Below are 20,989 nucleotides of genomic sequence, written 5' to 3'. Positions count from 1 at the left end.
TTTCCCTCACAGCTGTGCATCAAAGAGCTGATTGCAGAGTCTGAAGAGCTGTTGCTCACTTCAAAGGGTGGTTTCTAGGTTCCGAATAATGGTGCTAGTTAATAATTCAGCTCCTAGCACTCATCAGGTTCAAACATTTAGGTAAGTGTGATGGTTTGATGTCGGGGGTGGGTTCTGGTGGCAGGAGAGGGGATTTGCTCCCTGTGACTTCCCTGGTTTTGGAACCGGGTCAGACCTGGCTCTGGCCACCAGATCGGACCCCCATCCCCCTCGGGGTTGAGCCAATCGGCGCCTCTGCGAATTGACCCATTTAATTTGGGACAAAGGAACCGGAAAAGGTGCTTTGCCCGGGAGCGAGGAGAGAAGGGCGGAGGGTACTGCCCTCACTCCCCGGCTCCCGGCTGGGGGCTGCCCGTGCTGGGCCGGCATCACCCGCTGAGGATGGCAGCGGCAGAGCCACTTGGGGAACTTGGGGAGCGCCCCGCTCCCGGTGTGCCCACTGGGCCGAGTTCCCCCAGAGAGGACTGAGATCCAAGAGAAACGGCCACACCGACACCAGGTCAGTGAAGATGGAACCGGACGAGGTGCCGGAGCTGAGTTTCCCCTGCAACCGGGGTGAGACAACTAGCGGCCCCCCCTGCAGCCAGGACGGACTCAGCGGAGCAGAGACCCACTCGCAGCCCGTGGAGAAGCCACATTGGAGAGGAGATGCCGGAGCCTGAGGATGGTCGTGAAGCATGGGACGCACGACAAGGTAGAGACCTGTCTCATGTCCGTGTGATGACCCACGCTGGAGCCACAACTCCCTAAGAATCTGAGACTGTGGTAAAGCCGGCACTGGAGCGATCCGATGGGGAAGGATTGCATCCTGCGGGTGGGACTCACGCTGGAGAAGTCTGTGGATTTTTCCTCGTGAGTAGGGGATCCACTGGAGCAAGGGAAAAGGGTGTAAGGACTCCTCCTCCTTTAAGAAAGGAGCGGCAGTAACGACATGGATGAACTGACCTGCACTCCCCCATTCCCTGTGCCCCTGCGTCACCAGGGGGAGGTAGAGCTGGGAAGAAAAGGAAAGGGGGGGGGAGGGTGTTGTTTTTAAGATCTGGCTTTGTTTCTTTTTATCCTCTCAAGTAACTGGTTTTGCTTGTCTTTATTCTTTTAAGTAACTGTTAATAAATTGTTTTGCTTTAAGAAAGACGAGTCTGTTTTGCCCGGGACCATGGTGGGTGGGTGCTCCCTCTGTTCTTGTCTCAACCCTCCGTCCCTTTATTATATTTTTCTCCTCTCCACTTCACTGGGGAAGGAGTGAGCGAGCGGCTGTGTGCAGTTTAGTGCTGGATCAGCCTAAACCGTGACAGTAAGGAATAAAGTCTTTTTGTCAGGAAGCTGAGAAAAAAGGTTGGATGCCATCTTGAAAGACGACAGGCTTTTGTTTAAAACACAGAATTGAGAGTTCTTGTTCAATTACTTCCTGGTATCATGGGTAATTAGCAAACTATCTAAAGCAAAACATTTGCTTAATATGCCAGTTATAAAGTTATGGACAGGAACATTCTGGAAAGCATCTCCATGGGATCGTTTGACAGAAATGAAACGCTGTTACGCTAATGCTAATTAGCAACAATTAGCATAGAGCCTGCTCTCTGGGAAAGGTGATAGTCATCCAGGTCTGTGTTCCCACTGTTGTACCTTTTAGGCTTGGTGTACATGTGAAGGGCAGAGACGGGCAGCACACGTGAGCCAAACAGGATCAGGCTCAAGTTGGCCCAGAGTAAATCGTGCACTTGATCCAAGCCTAGAAGCTGGCCCAGCCCATCTCCTGCCTTCCAGCTGTAAGGCCGAAGCAGACAGGTTTAAACATGAGCTGACTTCTGTTCCTCTGACTCTATGTCTGTCTGTCAGCACCTCCTTTCCTCTGTGAGTCTTGGGAAACAACTTCTTCCTTAATCTGTCTCTTCTTGTGCATTGTCATCAAATTGTCATGGTGACAATTTCCAGGTGTTTCTTCACAACTTACCTGTGGGTACTAAAAAGCTAGAAGCAGAGAAATTTTCCAGCTACTGCAGCACCCTGTGAAAGTTCCTTTTCCCATGCAGGCTAGCTGAGAAACAGTTTGAGGTTTTTGTAAACTAAGACTTTATCTTGCACCTGTAGCTTGGTATGCAGTCTTGTTTATGGCACACTGGGAAAGCTGTTTTGAAATGGGTGTTGTAGCATTCAGCCAGTCACTCTGGGAGGAGGATGGTCAAGCGACCAATAGCCTTGGCCATTCTTGTGAACCATATTATATATACGGATTTGTAATTAATTAAAGGTTGGTTGGCGTTGGCATTTTCTCCTGGACCTGAATTCTGTGTCGTTCTTCTCTCCATCCCCGGCACGACAGCAACATTTGGTGACCCCAAATGTGATACAACTGCAACTGAATTTAGAAGGTACGTGCATCCCCCCCGGGGCTCCGGGAACAGAACTACAGACTGAAAAGATGGGGCAAAGCTCCGCGAAAAAAAGCACGATATTTTCTGCCTTCTAAAATATGATAACAATCGCGGGAGCTGACATAAGCAACGAAGCTCTCTGTGAATTGCTAAATTGGGCAGCAGAACATGAGTTTGTTGCTGATCCTAACGCTGCCCTTAGCCCAGAAGCTTGGGAACTGTTAGGGGATAAGTTAATTCAGGAGACTGCGTTTGGACATAAGAGCATACTCGACCTGCTACGTACATGAGGGTCCCTATATGACATAATGCAGAAGTGGACAGCAGGAAGAGAAGGAAAAGAATTACCGGGCTGTGATGAATCTGCGGGTGAAGGCTCTGAAGGGGACGATGAGTTATTTGAGGGAACACTGACCCTGGACAGCACGGTCAGCGTACCCGCCGTGTCTCCGCTGCCCTCGGGGACTGAGAGACTCGCGGGGACTGCGCGAGGGTCCTACCCCTCACCAGTGGAACAGTTAGCAAAACTAACCGGACAAAGCAAAGTGTTGGAGCGTCCCCCACCCTTCGCCCCAGCGGCTCCCCCTTCCTCCTCTCTGCTACAGCCGCCCGTACAGCTGGTTACTTCAGTTACTACAGCGGGATCTGTCCTGCCTACGGCTCCGCCATTGCCGCAGCCAGGCACGGCAGCCGGGGTTCTACCGCAACCGGGAGGGGCAGGAGGTATCATGGCACTTTGTGTCCTGCACCGGCGCCCATAGCGCTCGGCTATCCGGTGCATGTGCCAGCATCCGGGTATTCCCCAGCGCAGGTGCAGACGGCACAGCCACCGATGGCGGATTTCTGGGCACACCAGTGGCAGCTTTGCGAGAGGTATCACAGCAACTAACGGCGCTGCCGGAGGTGTTGCGGCAGGCTATCACTGCTGGACCCGCGCCGGGATGACCTGGGCTGGCTGTGCCAACTGGCTCAGCAGCAGCCCTGGAAGTGGCGCCGAGTGCGGTGCAGTCAGCCCCTGCAGCGGTGGCCCTGGACGCGGCGCCTGCACGGACAGTGGTGCCGCTGCAAGCCGCAACGCCCCAAGCTGCATCGCCATGCGTAGCTCTGCAACCGTCCACAGCCTCCGCCGCTATACCGCCCGCTGGCCCGGCGCCTGTGCCCTGCCAGCCTTCCTCATCCGTGAGACCATCGGACATACTCCTGCCCAACGACGCAAGCAGTGTTACTACGGACACGCTTACTACACTGCGGGAAACTGTGACGGTGGTCAGACACCAGCAACCAGTAACACAGCTGGCTCACAACTGTCCTTGGACGCTTCCAGAATGTAAGGTGACTGTGCGTCCAAAAAATTCAAAATGGTTTTGGGAAGCGGTCAAGCGGCGAGCTCTGGAGGCTGGGGACTGGGATTTAATAGAGAAAGTCGGGATGCCTGAAGAGTCGGGATGCCTTGGCGACTAAACTGGTCAAGGGGCTGGAAAATAAAACTTATGAGGAGCGGCTGAGGGAGTTGGGGCTGTTTAGCCTGGAGAAGAGGAGGCTGAGGGGAGACCTGATTACGGCCTATAAATACTTGAGAAAAGATGGTGGCGAGGTGGGGGAAGGGCTCTTTACATTAGTGATGGGTGATAGAACAAGAGGAAATGGGCATAAGCTTAGTCAGGGGAGATTCAGGTTGGATGTTAGGAAGTATTTCTTCTCTGAAAGGGTTGTCAGCCACTGGAATAGGCTGCCCAGGGAGGTGGTTGAGTCCCCATCCCTGGATGTGTTTAAGAATAGGGTGGATGATCTACTTGAGGATATGGTTTAATGGGGATTAGGGATGGTTGGACTCGATGATCTCCAAGGTCTTTTCCAACCTAGAAATCTATGAATCTATGAAGATGAAGAGGGACCTGAGCGGGTTGTTACACTGCCTCAAAGTGCTGTGCAGGTAGATCAAGGCAATCTAACAGTGGATCAAGGTTGTAGTGAGCCCACAGAGGGTATCATCCAAGCCTTTCCTGTGCAGAAAGCTCTTCCTAACTTAGGTCAGTCTGACAAACATAAAGTTATTGCTTGGAGAGTGGTCCAAGAGCTACAATCCAAAGTGGCAAAATATGGGTTGGGTTCTCCTGAAGTCATGCAGATTATTAGAGTGCTGAATACTGACCTGCTCTCTCCATCTGATATTAAGCATTTAGGTCAGGTATTATTTCAACTGTATATTTCAAATATACAGTTTTTGAGGCCAATTGGAGAAGGATGGCTGAAAAGGCTGCGGCTGGGAATATGCAACTGATCCTAGACATGGAGTTCCCCCAGATACTCTTATGGGAGCTAATAGCTTTTCCAATTCTGATGCTCAAGCTACCTGGCATCCTCAGGTCCTTGAGCTGGCTCTGAAAATTAGTATGGGAGCCCTATTAAAAGGCATGGACATGGCTGCTCCTAAAACATGATATGTGAAAATATCTCAGGGGCAGAAAGAGCACTTTTTATCTTTCATGGAAAAGTTTGCTGCAGCCCTTGAGAAGCAGGTCGAAGATGAGACCTTGCGGCAGCTGTTGTGCAGACAGCTAGCGAGAGATAATGCCAATGATGAGTGTGGAAAGATCATAGATGCTTTGCCAGGGGAACCCACACTAACAGACATGGTTGAAGCCTGTTCTAAGGCGGGATCTGGGGATCATAAATCTGCTCTGGCTGCAGTTCTGCGGCCTATTCAATTAAATTCTGATCGTGGACTAAAAAGACAACCTAAGGTTGAGAGCAAGCAGAAACAGATTAGACAAAAGAAGAAAAATAAAGAGAACAGGGGAGCTGCTCATTGCGAGAGATGCGATAGGCCAGGTCATTTTGCAAAATACTGTCAATCTATGTACCATGCCAATGGTCGACCCTTGACACGCTCGGGAAACTCGACCAGGAGCGCAAAGGGGATGTGCGCTCGGACACAAATACTTCCCCAGGGCACGGCACCGACACAGGCCTGCTCAGCCAGCTTGGAGCCAGCACCCAGGGATCAATCGGAGTGGATGTGCACACCGCAGCAACAGTCACCTTAGAATCCTGTCGTGTTTATAAGGTTCCCTTGGATGCATTTGGGCCCCTAGGACAGGGACTGAGTGCATTGCTGGTGGGAAGATCTAGTGTCACCATTCAAGGGATCTTTGTACACCCAGGAGTTACTGATGCTAACTTTACAGGCCGGATTCGTGCCATGGTTTCCACACCCACCCCCCCCTCACTATTCCTGAAAAGACTCAAATTGCTCAACTTGTGCCTTTCAAGTCGTGTGTTCCCAGGACAGAACAACGAAGTCGTGGAGATGGTGGCTTTGGATCTACGGGACTTCCGCAGGTCTTCTGGACCGCAGACATCTCCAGCCAAAAGCCGCAGATGACGTGTACCCTAATCCTGCCAATTGCCCAGCCGTCCAAGATTCAGCTCCGAGGTTTGATCGACACGGGCGCTGACGTGACAATCATCTCCTTCTCTGCGTGGCCTCCTAGGTGGCCTTTAGCCCCTGTGGGGTCAGACATTGCAGGGTTGGGGGGAACCACACAGAGCTATTTAAGCGAACGACCTGGTGAAAAACGCAGAGGGGCAAACAGCTGCAGTTCGGCCCTATGTCACTGCAGCTCCGCTTAACCTCTGGGGCGGGATGTATTGGCGGCTTGGGGGGTACGGATTGGGACAAATTTTTGATGGGGGCCACTGTGCTGAAGGGTGCAGAGTATCCTACGCTGCCTTTGCGGTGGCTAGTGAGCAAACCCATCTGGCAACCCCAGTGGCCCCTACCAAAAGAGAAACTAGTTGCCCTTCGTCAGTTGGTTCAGGAACAATTACAACAGGGACACCTTGAGCCTTCTACTAGTACCTGGAACACTCCTGTTTTTGTAATTAAGAAAAAATCAGGGAAATGGAGATTGTTGCAGGATCTCTGAAAAATCAGTGCAGTGATGGAAAGCATGGGGGCATTGCAGCCTGGTATGCCCTCACCCACCATGATTCCAACAGGGCGGGAAATCCTGATCATTGATTTGAAGGATTGCTTTTTCACTATTCCTGTACATCCTGATGACAAGCCAAAATTTGCCTTTACTGTGCCTGCAGTTAACAATGCCGAACCCGCGAAGAGATATCAATGGAAGGTTCTACCTTGGGGCATGAAGAACAGCCCGACTATCTGCCAATGGTACATCGCTCAAGCTTTGTCCGGAGTCCGCGAGCAGTTTCCTGAGGCATGCTGCTACCATTACATGGATGATATCCTGGTGGCAGCATCCACCCAGGACGAGCTGCTGAGGATACAGCCTCGGCTGCTCGCTGCTCTGCATTTCTATGGATTGCAAGTGGCTCCGGAGAAAGTTCAAGGACCCTTGGAAATATTTAGGAGTCAAAATTCTGGATCAAACTATACAACACCAAGAGGTGCAATTCTCGGGTTCTATTAAAACCCTGAATGATGCTCAGAAATTGCTGGGTATCATCAGTTGGTTACGTTCTTATCTAGGGCCAACCACAGCATAACTTTCCCCACTCTTTAATATTTTAAATGGGGACCCTGAGTTGAATTCAGCTCGGAAATTGACTCCTGAAGCACGACGAGCGCTGAAGGAGGTTCAACAGGCTGTTTCTGCACGTCAGGTTTATCGAGTGGATCCCTCCATTGATATCACTGTTTTCATTACCACTCCAGATTTTCATCCTACAGGTATCCTTGGCCAGTGGAATAAACAGTGGCCCGACCCTTTGCATATTCTGGAATGGGTCTTTTGCCACATCAGCCAAAAAAGACAGCATCCACATTGTTTGAATTGATCGCTTGTCTGATAATCAAATGCTGCCAAAGGTGTTTGCAATTAATGGCAGCGGATCCTGCAACAATTGTTCTTCCAGGACAGCAGGAACACTTTGAGTGGAGCCTCACTAACAGTGCTCCTCTGCAAAGTGTGCTGCAAAACTTTTCGGGACAGATTGCTTATCATCTGCCCAGCCATAAATTACTGCAATTGGCAAAATCGACAAGCTTTACCTTGCGGCCAAAACATAATTGGGTGCCAGTGCAAGAACTCACCGTCTTCACCGACGGGTCCAGGAAAACCAGGAAAGCTATTGTTACCTGGAAGGAGGAATCTGAGTGGCAGGTGCTGGAAGGCCATGAGTCAGGCTCAGCCCAGTTGGTTGAACTGAGGGCCGTTGCCATGGCTTTTCAGCGGTTCTCTCAGGTACCTTTGAATTTGGTCACTGATTCTGCTTACGTAGCCGACATAACCCAACGCTTAGATTGTTCACTTCTGAAGGGAGTGAATAATGTGGCTCTGTTTTCACTGTTGAAAACTTTGTGGTGTGCAATTCAAGCTCGAGTTCACCCATATTACGTTTTACATATTCGAAGTCACACCACCTTGCCAGGTTTTATAACAGAAGGCAACGCCAGGGCTGACATGCCAGCTAACCCCGTGTGGGTAGCACCTCAGCCTGATAAAATAGCACAAGCCAAGGCATCACATAGTTTTTTCCATCAAAGTGCGCACACCCTGCAGAAGCAGTTCCACTTAACGCCCACTGAGGCTCAGGACATTGTCAGCGCTTGCGCTGACTGCCATGGACTTGCTGCACCTCTGCCATCGGGGGTAAACCCCAGGGGCCTAAAGGCCCTGCAGCTTTGGCAGGCGGATGTAACGCATGTTCCTGAGTTTGGCAGGTTTAAGTATGTGCACGTGTCTATTGACACTTTCTCCTCAGCTATGTGGGTGTCTGCTCATACTGGGGAGAAAGGTCGCGATGCCATTGCCCATTGCAAATTCGCTTTTTCGGTCTTGGGCGTGCCTTTTTCTGTGAAAACCGATAATGGCCCGGCCTGCGTCTCGCAGAAGACACGGCAGTTTTTACAACTATGGGGTGTAAATCATACCTTGGGTATTCCGCATTCTCCTACTGGCCAAGCCATTGTTGAACGCGCTCATGGCACCTTGAAGCGTGTTTTAAATAAACAAAAAGGGGAAATGCATGGCGAAACCCCACAGAGTCGACTAGAAACAGCATTATATACATTTAACCATCTTACAGTGCCACCAAATTCAAATAATCCTGTTATTTTGAATCATTTTCTTTCCTTGCAGTCTTCAGGCGAGACGCACCTGCCTCAAGCGAAAGTCTGGGTACGGGACCTACTCACTAAGAAGTGGGAAGGCCCGTGTGAGCTTATTGCTTGGGGTCGTGGGTATGCTTGCGTTTCCACAGATACTGGGCTACGATGGCTGCCCGCAAGGTGCGTTCGCCCTGACCTGCGGCACCAGAAGCAGAACAGGCAACCTCCAAGGCAAGCTTCAAATGATGACCAAGATATCGACCATCAGCCTGGTCCTTCAACAAGCAGAGACTGAACTTTAAGTTTCTTATGTTATGGAGTCAGAATGTAGAGCCCTTAAGGCAATTTAGAATTAACGACTGGACGTATAACTGGGTTTGCTAGATGCATCTCTTATGGCATTGCTGGAGAATCTCTCTGCCCACTTTAAATTAGTCTTAAACAAAAAGGGGGAATTGTGGATACTAAAAGGCTAGAAGCAGAAATTTTCCAGCTACTGCAGCACCCTGTGAAAGTTCCTTTTCCCTTGCAGGCTAGCTGAGAAACAGTTTGAGGTTTTTGTAAACTAAGACTTTATCTTGCACCTGTAGCTTGGTATGCAGTCTTGTTTATGGCACACTGGGAAAGTTGTTTTGAAATGGGTGTTGTAGCATTCAGCCAGTCACTCTGGGAGGTGGATGGTCAAGCGACCAATAGCCTTGGCCATTCTTGTGAACCATGTTATATATATGAATTTGTAATTAATTAAACACTGCTGCTGCTGGTTGTTGTTGGTTGGCGTCGGCGTTTTCTCCTGGACCTGAATTCTGTGTCGTTCTTCTCTCCATCACCGGCACGACAGTGACAGCTTTTCCTGTGAAAGGTTAACTCTATCCCTGTCAAAGCCAGGACAGGAGCTTTCTCTGGTCTTCCAAAGCAGATGCAGCCATAGGGCACAGCCTTCCCAGGGTGCAGAACCTCCCCTTTTCCTCCTCGTTCTCCTTATCGGGCCCTTCCACCAGAGAACTGCTGTTGCTCTTTGCACTGTCCCTGCCTCGCGCTGATGACAAGTCCTTGATGTGTAGGATGTGGGCTCCTGTGTTCAGGCACAACCAGCAGCCCTTGAGCCTAAACGGGAAACTCTGCCATTGCTGTAGGAAAACATCGTTTGCTCAAGAAGTGCCCCAGCTGCATCCCAAACCACACTCCTTAGCCTTCCTGCTGTGACTGCTCGTAGTCTCTTGCTGCTCCAGCCCCCTCAGTTGCTCCACACCGGAACCCTATCCCAAACCCACCAGACCACCCAACTGACCCAGTTCAGCCCTAGAGCTGCCCTCAGCTGTGGCTCAGTGACACCTCTGACCAAGGCAGTGCTGGGGAATGGGGGAGTGCAGGTCAGTTCATCCCATGTTGTTACTGCCGCTCCTTTCTTAAAGGAGGAGGAGTCCTTACACCGTTTTCCCGTGCTCCAGTGGATCCCCTACTCACGGGGAAAAATCCACAAACTTCTCCAGCGTGAGTCCTACCCGCAGGATGCAATCCTTCCCCACAGGTTTGCTCCGAGGCGGGCTTTACCACAGTCTCGGATTCTTAGGGAGCTGTTGCCACTCGCTCTGGCGTGGGTCATCATATTCGTACAGACTTTAAATGCGTAAATGTGCAAATGCGTCTCTACCTGTGCCCATGATTCACAATAGTCCCAGGCTCAGGCATCTCCTTTAAACAAAACACCTCCCCATCAACAGGGGTTGTCCCACGGACTCTAGATGCGTACCGTATTCAGGCTCTGGCATCTCTTCTCAACGTGGGTTATCCACGGGCTGCGAGTGGGTCTCTGCTCCACCGAGGACCGCCCTTTGGCTGCAAGGGGGCCGCTTGCCGTCTTGCCACCGGTTGCAGGGGAAACTCAGCTCCGGCACCTCATCCCATTCCATCTTCACTGACTTGGTGTCTGTGTGGCCGTTTCTTCCAGACCTTAGTTCTCTCTGGGTGAACTCGGCCCAGTGGGCACCCCGGGAGCGAGGCGCTCCCCGAGTTCCCCAAGCGGCTCCGCTGCCGCCATCCTCAGCGGGTGGCACCGGCCCAGCACGTGCCGCCGCCTGGCCGGGTGCCAGCTCCCCTCTCCTGGGCACAGGCACACCTCTCCGGTTCCTTTGTCCCGACATAAATAGGGCAATTCGCAGAGGCACCGATTGGCTCAAGCCCCAAGGGGGATGGGAGTCCGATCTGATGGGCAGCTCCTGCCCCAGTACCTCCCCCCCCCACGTCAAACCATGACACCCAATTTGGTTTATTTTCCCACACCACAGTGTGGATATGCCGATGCCTGCCTGGACACAGCCACACCGGGTGGCGGGTGACAGTGGGGCCTTTCGTGACCTCATCTGTGACGCCCCCAGTGGTGGGGTGGTGCCTAGAGCCAGCGTGGCCCCAGCCCTTCAGTGTCCAGGAGGATGGCAACGGGATAGGACAGGAGCACAGGGTTGGCGAAGAGCCCTGAGCCATGTCATGCCTTTCCCCACCACCCCTGGCATCCACGCAGGACCCAGGCAATTCCCTGAGGCCGCCTGGTCCCCAGCATGGGTAAGAGCCAGGGGCTGGGTGGGCGCCCTGTGGGGGGAATGTGCAGGAATGCGAAAGCCCTTTGCGATTTCTCCAGCGTGAGCGTCTGCCCAGCCTGCTGTGGGGTTCTGAGTGCTCACGGGCTGCGTGCAAACCTCCATCCCCAGGGGATTTGCTGCCCTCCCTCTTTGTTTTATTAGATCCCATTCCCGCAGCCACCTGGATCTGCCACCAAGGGAGGAGAAGGACGTCCAGGAGAACGCTGAGGACTCTCTCAAAGACTCAGGATGGGTACCTACAGAGACTGCTGTCTGTCTTGTGCCTGCATCCCCCTCCAGCTCCTCCCGTGCCCAAAGATCCCATCCTGGAGGGCTGTCGTGTGTACAAAGCTGGGGGGGGTGGGAGGGAGTGAAAAAGAAAAAAAGGCACCAGTGTCCTGTGGGTAGGAGGGATCCATAAAGGAGCTCTATAACCTCTTTTCCTTGCAGGAGCTGAGAGCCCTGGAAAACTGGCTGGTGATTTCTCTGTCGGAGCCTTCATCCTTCTGCCTTTGCAAGCAGCAGAATATCTTGAAGGTCTGGCATTTCCAGAGCAGATCGCAGCTTCCCCAGTGCAAACCCCCAGGGAGGTTTCTGCCCCAAAGTCCTCTGCACCTTGAGGGGTACAGAAGGCCACTTTTGGAGAACAGCACAGAGAGGAGCAGAGGCTGCAGTAGGAATGGGCTCTGGCTGCCTCCCTAGACAGGGAATATTGGTCGGGGGCTCTTCCCTGAGGCTGGGAGGGACTCTGGGGACGTGAAACCAGTGCCAGGCTTTGCTGCTTTTCCCAGGAAGCCTCAGCAAGAGATCTGACCCCTGCCAGGCACTTAGCAGAGCTGCCACTCCTGGAACAGCTGCCAGAGCCCAGGGCAGAGCATCAGCTTTTTTTCTTGCAGGTCCTGCTGCCCTTCACAGAGTCCCAGAGACCAGCCAAACGTGAGAAGGCTGTGAACATGGTTGCCTACCTGATCACATCTCTTGTCAGCTCTTCCTCTGTGGTGGTAAGGAGCCTCAGGTCCAGACAAACCCCGGTCACCTCATCACTCCTTCCCAGTGTCCCAGGATGCTCTGTGGTTCACGGCTGCCTTGGAGGAAAGCCTGGACATGAGCTAGGAGACTCGGCAAGGTGCTGTCTTGAGCAGGACGTCTCTTGCCCTGATTCCATAGGCCAGTCTGGCCTCTCTTGTCTCGGGCAGGAGCCAGCTTTGCAGCCTGGGCTGCCCGCAGCAGAGCTGTCCCGGAGCACGATGTGAGCCCTGGCCCGGCAGCCCTGGGCTGCTGCCCAGCAGCATCGGGGTTCAGGGCCTGCAGGGCTCCCGGGCACGTCCCCTTCCCTGCAGCCACCTCCCCACTCCCCACCACATGTCCAGGCTTCAGCCCTGGGCCACGTGCTGCTGCCCGGCAGGCACTGCCTGCCTGTGCCATGGGGAGCGGAAGGGCTGGGCAGAAGCAGCGGACGGGTGGCTCGATGTGGCCGAGATGAGCAGTGGAGCTGCAGGAGGCAGGGGTGCTCCCTGGGCTGCGGGAGGGAGGAGCAGTGGTGGTGGTGGGAGGGCGGGATGGGGGGACACCGGGTGCCTGTGCTCATGTCAGCACCTCCATCCCGTGGGCTGAAAGGGTCTGTGGCCAAAATCCTTCAGCTGCAGCCTAGGACAGAGCGAGAAAGCAGTGCCGGGAGACAGCCAGGCAGAGCTGCGGGCTGCGTCTGCGGGGCAGAAGCTGCCAGGGGAGCCTGGGCCTGAGGCAGAGGAGCCCGGGCTGTGGGCTGGAGAGCAGGGAAAGGCAGCAGAGACAACAGGGCTGCAGGGGAGGCTGCTCCTGCGTGGGACAGCTGTCACCCTTCCTGCAGCTGCTGTGTCACGTTCCCTTCAGGTTCTGCTCTCACCGTGCCACGGCTGCCGCGCTGGGTCAGGGGCTGCGGAGAGGTGACCCTGCGCGTGGCAGAAGAGCTGGCAGCGTGCAGGGGCTGGGGCACACACCTCCACAGCCCCCTGAGCTCTGCCGGGTGCAGGGACGGGCAGATCCTGCAAGAGCTCTGCCTGCAGCAGCACCCAGCCCTGCACCAGCGGTTGGGTAAGGGGGTTGGCACCAGCTGCCATGCTTTAGCCCTGCTACCAGTGCTTCCTCCCTCCCTCCCTCCCTCAGGTCTGTATCTCTGACTACGCTCGGCCTTTGAAAAAGTGTTTCCAGGACCTGGGCGAGCTGGTGGGACGTCTCATCCTGTGCTGTGCTCCCAACAAACAGACGATCCGCTTTATGGCAGCAAATGCTCTTCGAAACCTCTACAAGTTCATGCTGCAGCGAGAAAGTAAGAGAAACGATGACGAGTTGGGTCCTTCTGGGCAGAGAGGCCAAAGCAAGGGCAAGCAAAGCGTCGCGCCGCCTCACCCATTCTCCTCAGCGTGAGGAAGGAACAAGAAACCCTTCCAATGCCAGAGTAGGGGAGCAGCTGTGCTGCATCCACTGTAGGGCCCACGCGACCCAGCATGCGTACAGGGTGCGCAGAAACAAGAGGACATGGATAAGGTGACAGCCACGCACCTCTCCGGGGTCCCTTAGCTCTTGCCTCGTCAGAAATAGCCAATGCTCGTGCTGTAGACGCATGTGCCGCTGGGTACCTCCCAGACCTCAGCCAGGGCTGACCCCTCCCTTGAAGCAGTGGTTCCACAGCTGCCCTGGTTACCAGCGGACTGCGAAACTTCCTGCTGCAATTGTTGCCCAACCTCGAGTTTCTGTCCTGCTTCAGACCAGAAAGTCCCATTGAGCTCCTCCACTTCTCTGCAACCTTAGAAGCAATTTCCCCTCCTCCAATGATAAAAAGTCATTTTATCACAGAAGGCAACCAGGTTGGCCAGGAAAGATTTACTGTTGGTAAAGCCATGGTGACTGTTCCTCCTCACCTTTTCCTCCACACGTCCAGAAGTGTGTTTCAGGAGGACTTGTCCCGTGATTTCGCAGGGACTGAAGTGCAGGACCAGCCTGCAGCTCCCTGCAGTAGTGTTCTTTTTGCTTTTCCTGAAGATGGACCAAAGTGAGGTTGACTGACCTGTAGTTTCTGGGTCGTGCTTCAGACGTTTTTGAAGATGGGTGCAACAGTTGCCTTTCCCCGGCTGTTGGGATCTCATCTCCATGACCTTTTTGGATGAAAGTGCGCAGCCTTGCAAGGGCATCAGTCAGTTCCCTCAGCACCCTTGGGTGCAAGCGGACTAGTCTCAGGCACTCATCTGCAACGAGTTCTTCCACGGACTGGGTTCTCTCAGTAGCCCCTGATCCAGTTGTTCGCCACCGCTGGCAGTTCTCTTCGCGGAACCCTTCCGCTTCCCGCATATGGCCTTTTGAGTTGGAGCTCTGCCAGGAGTTGCCAGCTTAGCCAGGCCAGTCTCCAGACACGTCTGCTCGTTTGCCCAAATGTTGGGGTGGACTATCTTGGGCTTGGAGGTTGCTGTACTCCTTTGCCCTTCACAGCTGCTTCCCATAGGAGCCCAGCTGGAAAAGCTGAATGCTCACCTGAAGTCCAGGATCTGTTCTCTGCTGCTCTCCTTCCTCCCTCCTCTTGGGATCGGAACGCCACTATTTCATGTTCCCTACTTCCACAGCTACCACTGATTACCATGTCCCGAAACGCTTTTTCTTTATTGGTGAACAACAGATTCAGCTGTGCAACACAGTGGTTAGTCCCTCCAGTGCCTGTAGAAAGAAGGCCTCCCTGATGCCCTCCAGAAATCATCCAAAGTGCCCTGTGTCCTGCCATATCACAAGCAAATCCTCTGCTTCTGACCCACACCCTCTCTGACCCACAAGTCTCTCTCCCAGACTTGATTGTCCCACATATCTGAGCTGCTCCTTCACTCAGGAGGCACTCACCCCTCCTCATCTCTCCAGAAGAGCTCGTCTCCATCCACCACAGCCATGCGAGCCATCTCCCATGTCTCGGTTATTCCAACTGAGTTTCAGTTGTGGGACTGCATGCGAAGCTCTAGTTCCTTAGAGTTTCCCAGGCTGTGAGCATTTGTATACATACACTTGAGGCAAGTGCCTCTAATCCTTCTCCATCATTCCTGAGGTCTCTCTTGTCACCCTTTGCTTTACACCCCTACCCACCACTCCCTTCCCTTGGCTGTGAATTGTAAGCTCCTTCCTCAGCCAGTCCTAGCTCAAAGCTCTTTCCACCATTTGGTAAGCTCGTTGGCAGAGACCCTCTGTCCTACCAACCATTCTGTGTTTCCTTCCCCCGTGTTTAGACAGGACGCTATCAGAAGACCATCCAGTGCGTCAACGGCTCCAGAGGCAATGGGAAGCTGAGAGCACCTCCTGGCTTGCCTTGTGCTGCGACCCCAGTGACATTGCTACGGTAATGAGCTCCTCCCTTGCTGGGACTCTTGTCCATGGCATCAGGGGAGATTTGAGTGAGCAAAGGGATCCAGAATCAGCGGGACTGGCATGGCCTCACTCTCCCTGCTGAGAGAGGGCTCCTGCTGTCCCCAAGCAGGGACTAGCCGAGGGCGGCACTCCAGCGTCCCAGCAGGAGCTCCAGTGCTCCTGGACACCAGCGAGCCTGATTCTCTGTAGGGCCAGCGTGCTGTGGCCATGACACCAACTCTCCTCCCTCACCCCACGGGCTCTGTGCTCTCATCCTCTACGCTGCAGTCACTGCAGCCCCTGTTTCAGCTTTCCTATGGGCAATGCTGCCAGCACTGCCGGGCATCTCTCGCCAGGGCTGCTCGCACGGCTCAGCTAAGCAGCGCCATCAGGGCACTCGGTGTGACACGTCTTCCCATACTTTCCTTCTGCCTGTAGGCATTCAGAAAATACCTCGAGCCTTCCGAGAGGACAGACGTGGTCGTCACAGCCATCGGAGCCATGAGTGACTCCAGCGTCTATGACAAGCCGGTGGCCTGCAGCGTGCTCTGCATGGCCATGAGAGACCCTGCCTCTTGGCTGATGGATGTAAGCAGCCTGTGGCTGGATTGCCCTGACCATGAGACCATGCAGGCATTTTTCCTCCTTCCCTCCCTCCCAAACCCAGGTGTCTCTGGCACCGGAAGCCATTTCAAGCCCGCAGAGAGAGACGGGAAGGGTAGAAGTTTCAGTGGCAGCTGAGGAGATGGCTGCACTCCAGTAGCAGCGCCATCCTCACCTCTGTCCCTTCCAGGCACACCAAATCTTGTTGAACATCCACATAAACATGCAGTCCATCAGCATGGTGACAGCCCAGCACAGCCTGCAATTACTACTTTGCCTGCTGATCAAGAAGTGCCCCAAGAATACGGTCATGAGCCTGTTGAAGATTGATCCCTCATGTGACAGGTATCAGCCCCGACAGCCCTGGGGCTGTGCTCCACAGCCCGGGCATGGCGTGGTGGCTGCGGCAGCCTCGCTAACAGAGCACTCTGCCTTGCAGCTCTGCCCTGGCCATGTGGGAGGTGATGGTCTCCGTGCGCAGCACTTCGGAGACGATCTTCGAGGAGCTGCTCCGTGTGATCCTGGACATGGCGTTCCTCTCCTCCCCAAGCGACATGGACATCCTTCCTTTAGCTGTAAGTGACCAGACCAGGTCTTGCTCACCTCCAGGGCTGTTCACGCCTTCCCGGGAAAAGAGACACAGCCTCTCCTGTCTGCCCCCAGACAGCCACCTCCTCCGGGACGCAGGGACACAGCGGGGACCTGCCCAGCCCCAGGCCCCCTGTGCCAGCCACGTGGGGCTGCCCCGTGCACAAACACAGTCTGCTCCCGCCCGGGCAGCACTCCGCTTCCCTGCTGCCCGCATCCCCCTGCCCGGCTCTGCAGACTGCAAACCTGGGGCAGGGGCACGAGTGAGGGCAGGGGCTGCTCCTGGGGAAGGGCAGGGGCACAGATGGGCAGGGGCAGGGGCAGAGAGAGGGGCTGGGGCCAGGGCTGGGACAGAAGCCAGAGTGTGGGCAAGGGCTGGGACAGAAGCCAGAGTGTGGGCAAGGGCTGGGACTGGGGCAGGGGCTTGGCTGCAGCAGAGTCTGTGTGGCCGTGTGGCCTGAGACTGGAAACCCACAAGAGTCTGTGGGGTGCAAAAGGCACGCCATGCTGGTCCAGGGCGGCTTGTGGTGCCCAGGTCAGAAGCAGGAGCTGAGCCCCCAGGGGGGCTGCAGTCTCCTTCGGTGTCTGCGTGGCCCCGGGCGGCTCCTGGGCCGCACCCAGCACCCACCCGCAGGGCTTTGGCCGGGCAGCAGCAGTGTCTTTGCAGTGAGAGCTGTCGCTGTGTGTGTTCTGCAGGCAACCATCGTCCTGTGCAAGCTCACCCATAAGCCTGACTTCCAGCAGCGACTAGAAGCACTCTTCCCCAGGCTGCTCCTGACCCTGGTATTCCAGATTTCATACACTGCAGAGTTACCACCAGGCAGCGTGGGCACTTCCTCACAGGACAGGATGATGCCTCAGGCCAATGAACCCAGCTGTTCCAGGTGCTCCATCCCCCTTCCCCTGCCGTTCCCCCGGGCCCTTGGCCAGGGCACGTGCTCCATGTGCGACTGGACTTTTCTCTGCCTGCAGGTTTGCGGTGGAGGCCATCAAAGCTCTGCTCCGTGACGCTGGCTATGAAGAGCACGTCCTCAACATCCAGGAACAGGGCGGCTGGGCCATGCTTCTCAGAACTGAGACCCACTGCAGAGGAGTCAGTTTGCTGGCCAGGTGAGAGCCCCTTTCAGCCAGCAGCACCTTCGCAAGCCCACGCCGCGTGGCTGGGAGCCCCCGGTGCACCACAGCGCGAGGCTGCAGCCACAGCGCTCGTGACAGCAATGGGAGTGGAAAGGGGCACTCCATGCTTGGGGAGGGAGCAGGACGCTGCGAGCAAGTTGTGTAGGAGCTGCATCTGAGTGCAAACACGTGTCCTGGCTTGGGGCATCCTGGCTAGGCTGGGCAGTGCAATCCCAGCAAGGCTTTTCCTGCCCTGCTGAGTCTCAGTGGTGCTTTTCTTTCCCCCGCCAGAGAGATGAGGAAGAGCCCAGTTTATCAGCGATCCTTCATGTTGCAACAGGTGCGAGGTGTTCTTCACTGCAAGGAGAAATTGCGGATAACTTCTTCCATGGCTTTCTACGTTGAGGTGGGCCTAGTGGCAAGCAGTGCCCCTCTGAGATACTTCTGAAACATGAGCCATGTTTTGCACGCTTGGCTGCAGGGTGGGATGACAGCCACCGGAGCTGGGACAGAGGGGATGCATTGTCAGCACCTCTGGCCTCGACCCATTCCTGCCAGGGCGGCACTCATAACCTCCTGCAAGCCCACAGGCAGGGCTTCCCCCAGGACGGGCTGTGTCGGGCGCCGGTGCCCTGAGATGGCAGTGGGAACCAGGAGCTGCGCAGTGGGGAGCCCTGTAGGCTCTGCCAGTCCCTCACTGCTGTCTCTGTTCCAGCTGCTGGCCTGCGATGACCTTAGGAGGGATTTGTGTGACCTGCACTTCCTGCAGTCCCATCTGACGGGTCCGTGCAGCGTAAGGCGAGCGCTGGCATTGGCGGGCATGGTCGCACTGTCGGAAGAACCTGAGCTGGTGAGCAAGGCGGCGTCCAGTGCAGCCCCGCTGGCAGCCTGGGGCCGGGGCAGTGGGTAATGCGGTGGCTTGGCCCTGGCAGAGACTAAGGAGAGGGACGTCAGAAGAGGAGGTGCTGAGCAGGGGACGCAGAGCCTTTGCTGTCCTGCCCTTCCGTCCCCACCCTGCTCTCCCTCGTCCCATCGGCGCCCAAGCGGCCGCCGCCAGGCAGGAGGCTGCTGCAGCGATGCCTGCGCCACGGGCCGGCAAGCCAGGCGGGAGGCTGGTGCTCGGTGAACACCGTGTGTTTGCCACTGCATCACCATGAGAGAAATTCTGGTCTTCATACAGGCAAGAGAAATGCAGATCCTGGTGAATGACATCCTGAGAACCCTGACCAGTGCTGACACAGACATCAAGCTGAAGGCCCTGCTTCTCTTGAGAAACTTACTGAGTCACATGGAGAGGGAGAACGCCAGCTTCATTGCTGGGCAGCTGGTGGATCTGCTCCTGCCACTCTTTGATGACGTAAGGCTGCTGTGGGAGCCGGAGCCCCTAGATGAGCCCTCGGCAAGGCCCTCCAGCCCAGCCCTGCCAGCAGCACTGGGGCAGGGCTGCTCTCCTTCTCACACGCCTGGGCTCTTGTGGCATGAATTCCGGGCTCTGCAGCCCAGCACAGCTTCCCCTGGCAGGCTGGTGCCCCCAGGTGCCCCGAGCCCCCTGTGCTGGGGCCCAGCCCGGCCCCTGTGCAAAGCCCCTGCAGCCCCAGAGCTGCTCTGGGAGCCCTGGGCGCTCCGCAGCTGCGCTGCCGGGCAGCACCAGAGATTCCCACCGCGCCCGCGTGCAGAGCCCGACCCTGGAGCATCTCCCCTCACATCTGCCATGCTCTCGCCCTTGGGCTGATGCTCACAGTGAGCAGGGAGCGGCTCTTGATCTCAAGTGCCCCTCTCCTTCCCCCTGCCAGGACTCCAGCCAGATGAGAGAGCTCTCCATCGGCCTCTTCAGAGACGCGGTGGGGACTGTGGTGGAGGATGACAAGAGCAGGATGAAGAAGGAAGTGCGAAGGGCCCTGCTCCTGCTCTTCTTTCACACGCATGACGAGACGAACAGCGTGGCCAAGGTGAAGATTTCAAAGCTGGCCAGTGACACAGGGAAGGGCGTGCTGACCCCTTGGGCACCAGGGGCAAGAGCTGCTGGCAGTCGGGCTCTGGGAGTGTGCATCACCTCGGGGTCCAGCTGCCCGAGTCACTGTGGACAGGGCAGAGCTCCTCTCCACCCCTGCACCGGTCCCACCACTGCCTTCCTCATTCCCCAGTGGCTCCTGCTGCGGAGACTTGTGGTGCCTGGATCAGGCCATGCCCCAGCTTCCTGTGGGCAGGACCACCCCAGGAACAAAGCCAAGGGGAGGGGGATGCCAGGTCTCCTGCCCCAGGCCATTGTGCCATCTCCAGCTACTGCTCTTCTGCAGGTCTCCAGGGAAGCCCTCTGCGCTGTGGCACAGTTCCTCAACTGGGAAGAGCTCCAACATGTCGTGCAGACCGAGCAGACAGGGACAATTGGAGAGTGCTTGGTGAGGACAGCCCCCAAGCTCCAGGGCCCAGCTGGACGGGGGCTGCCCCCGTGTCTGGGCTGTGGGCTCTGCAGCTGCGCCTCACCTGCCCTGCTCCAGCCTGGAGCCCAGAGCCTGGAGCTGCATCCATGTTCCCTGCCCGAAGAACAGAGCCCCCAGGGGCTCTTCTCCACACCCCTCTCTCTGGGTGCAGGGAGGGGTCTCAGGGACGAGGCGAGTTCTGGGAGGAGGGACTGCTCCGGCCAGCTGGGCAGGGACTCTGACGTGCCCATACCTGTGTGCTCTCTCCAGCTGGCGAAGGACAGGAGTAGGGTCCAAAAGTACTTGGCTCAGAGCATGCCATACCTGGAGGACGCTCAGGCCACTCTGCGAGAGGTGGCCGTCAGGTTCATCGGTGAGCCACAGCCCCCGGGGTCCCTTTTGGCAGCCTGGCCCCAGTCCCCGCTGAGTCCCCAGCCCGGTGGCTGCCAGAGCCCCGGCTGCTCCGTGCAGGGCCTTGGCCTCCCTCTCCCACCCCTGCCCACGCAGGTGGGCTCGGTGGCCCCCTTGCCCAGTCCCACCGCCCTCGGCTACTGGGCTTGCCAGGGGTCAGCCCCGATGAGGGGGAGCAGGGCGTGCAGCCGAGCCGGCCGGGCTGGGGGCTGTGCTGCTGGGAGCGTGCTGAGGAGCGGGGGGGTCTGACAGAGCTCTGTGCTTAGGGCTTGCTGCACGGCCCCTGAGGCACCGTGACGAGGAGAAGGTGGCTGAGATCTGCAGGGGTGAGTAGGGAGCATGGTCTGGAAGGGATGCTGGGGTTCTCTGCAGACACGGCGGTTCACCTCAGCTCTGTTT

Source organism: Tauraco erythrolophus, chromosome 30 (genome assembly GCF_009769465.1).
Source record: "Tauraco erythrolophus isolate bTauEry1 chromosome 30, bTauEry1.pri, whole genome shotgun sequence".
Taxonomy (NCBI): domain Eukaryota; kingdom Metazoa; phylum Chordata; class Aves; order Musophagiformes; family Musophagidae; genus Tauraco; species Tauraco erythrolophus.
The sequence above is the reverse complement of the archived record's forward strand: the minus strand, read 5'-3'. Positions refer to the sequence as shown.